This window comes from Stigmatopora nigra, unplaced genomic scaffold (genome assembly GCF_051989575.1).
Source record: "Stigmatopora nigra isolate UIUO_SnigA unplaced genomic scaffold, RoL_Snig_1.1 HiC_scaffold_145, whole genome shotgun sequence".
Lineage (NCBI taxonomy): Eukaryota > Metazoa > Chordata > Actinopteri > Syngnathiformes > Syngnathidae > Stigmatopora > Stigmatopora nigra.
In genome coordinates this window covers 7,250-10,000 of record NW_027551686.1, presented here as the reverse complement: position 1 = coordinate 10,000, position 2,751 = coordinate 7,250, and positions in this window count along the sequence as shown.

Genomic DNA, 2,751 nt, shown 5'->3' with positions numbered 1-2,751 from the left:
AAAAGCACTCTCAGGGGCGAAATACATTAAAAAACAGCCACACAACAGTATTTTTATCAAAACAACAGGAGCTGGAGCTCTCCAGCTGCCTGTGGAGCTCTCCGTGGTGCTGGTGCGCTCTCCAATGTGCTGGGGCGCTCTCCAATATGCTGCGGCGCTCTCCAGTGTGCAGGGGGGTCTCTCCAGAGAATAAAGAAAGCGGAGGGCTTGATCTATTTGGATATGGTTATTTTAAATGATTGTATGCTTGAGTTTTTGACTGTCTCTCAAATAGATTGCAGTACTTAAATGTGTCCGCAAGACGGCGAAAATGAGCACATTTCAGGTTGTAACACATAGGGAAAATGTGCTTATTTTTGTTATTCTTTTTATTCTCCAGCTTCCCTCCCCGTGGAAAATGCACTCCATAACATAAACCCCTAACCCCTAACAATAACACTAACCCCTCACATAAACCCTAACCCCTCGCATAAACCCTAAAAATAACACTAACCCCTCGCATAAACCCTAAAAATAACACTAACCCCTCGCATAAACCCTAACAATAACACTAACCCCTCGCATAAACCCTAACAATAACACTAACCCCTCACATAAACCCTAACCCCTCGCATAAACCCTAAAAATAACACTAACCCCTCGCATAAACCCTAAAAATAACACTAACCCCTCGCATAAACCCTAACAATAACACTAACCCCTCGCATAAACCCTAACAATAACACTAACCCCTCACATTAACCCTAACCCCTCACATAAACCCTAACAATAACACTAACCCCTCGCATAAACCCTAACAATAACACTAACCCCTCACATAAACCCTAACAATAACACTAACCCCTCACATAAACCCTAACCCCTCACATAAACCCTAACAATAACACTAACCCCTCGCATAAACCCTAACAATAACACTAACCCCTCACATAAACCCTAACCCCTCACATAAACCCTAACCCCAAACAGCAACCCTAACATAAACCCTAACCCCTAACAATAACACAAACCCCCAACAAAAACCCTAACCCCTCACATAAACCCTAACCCTAACAAAAACCCTAACATAAACCCTAACCCCTAACATAAACCCTAACCCTAACCCCAACCATACCCCTAACCATAACCCCAACCCTAACCCCAACCCCAAACATAACCCTAACAATAACCCCAACCCCAAACATAACCCTAACCCTAACCCCAACCCCAAACATACCCCTAACCCCAAACATAACCCTAACCATAACCCCAACCCCAAACATACCCCTAACCCTAACCCCAACCCCAAACATAACCCTAACCCTAACCCCAACCCCAAACATACCCCTAACCCCAAACATAACCCTAACCATAACCCCAACCCCAAACATACCCCTAACCCCAACCCTAACCGCAAACATAACCCTAACCATAACCCCAACCCCAAAAATACCCCTAACCCTAACCCCAAACATAACCCTAACCCCAACCCTAACCCCAAACATACCCCTAACCCTAACCCCAACCCCAAACATACCCCTAACCCTAACCCCAACCCTAACCCCAACCCTAACCCCAACCCTAACCCCAAACATACCCCTAACCCCAACCCTAACCCCAAACATACCCCCAACCCTAACCCCAAACATACCCCTAACCCCAAACATACCCCTAACCCCAAACATAACCCTAACCATAACCCCAACCCCAAACATACCCCCAACCCTAACCCCAAACATACCCCTAACCCCAACCCTAACCCCAAACATACCCCTAACCCTAACCCCAACCCTAACCCCAACCCTAACCCCAAACATACCCCTAACCCCAACCCTAACCCCAAACATACCCCTAACCCCAACCCTAACCCCAACCCTAACCCCAACCCTAACCCTAACCCAACCCTAACCCCAACCCTAACCCCACCCTAACCCCAAACATACCCCCAACCCTAACCCCAAACATACCCCTAACCGTAACCCCAACCATAACCCTAACCATAACCCCAACCATCCCCCTAACCCTAACCCAAACCCTAACCCTAACCCTACCCCTAACCTTTGACCTTTGACCTTTGACCTTTGACCTAAGGAGGTCAAAGGTCAAAGGTCAGGGGTTGGGGTTATGGTTAGGGGTTATTGTTAGGGGTTTTGGTTATTGTTAGGGGTTTTGGTTATTGTTAGGGGTTACTGTTAGGGGTTAGTGTTATTGTTAGGGGTTACTGTTAGGGTTTGGGGTTATTGTTAGGGGTTGGGGTTACTGTTAGGGGTTTTGGTTATTGTTAGGGGTTGCTGTTAGGGTTTGGGTTAATGTTAGGGGTTACTGTTAGGGTTTGGGGTTACTGTTAGGGTTTGGGTTATTGTTAGGGGTTTTGGTTATTGTTAGGGGTTACTGTTAGGGGTTTTGGTTATTGTTAGGGGTTACTGTTAGGGGTTAGTGTTATTGTTAGGGGTTACTGTTAGGGTTTGGGGTTATTGTTAGGGTTTGGGGTTATTGTTAGGGGTTGTGGTTATTGTTAGGGGTTACTGTTAGGGTTTGGGGTTATTGTTAGGGGTTGGGGTTACTGTTAGGGGTTTTGGTTATTGTTAGGGGTTGCTGTTAGGGTTTGGGTTAATGTTAGGGGTTACTGTTAGGGTTTGGGGTTACTGTTAGGGTTTGGGTTATTGTTAGGGGTTTTGGTTATTGTTAGGGGTTACTGTTAGGGGTTTTGGTTATTGTTAGGGGTTACTGTTAGGGGTTAGTGTTATTGTTAGGGGTTACTGTTAGGGTTTG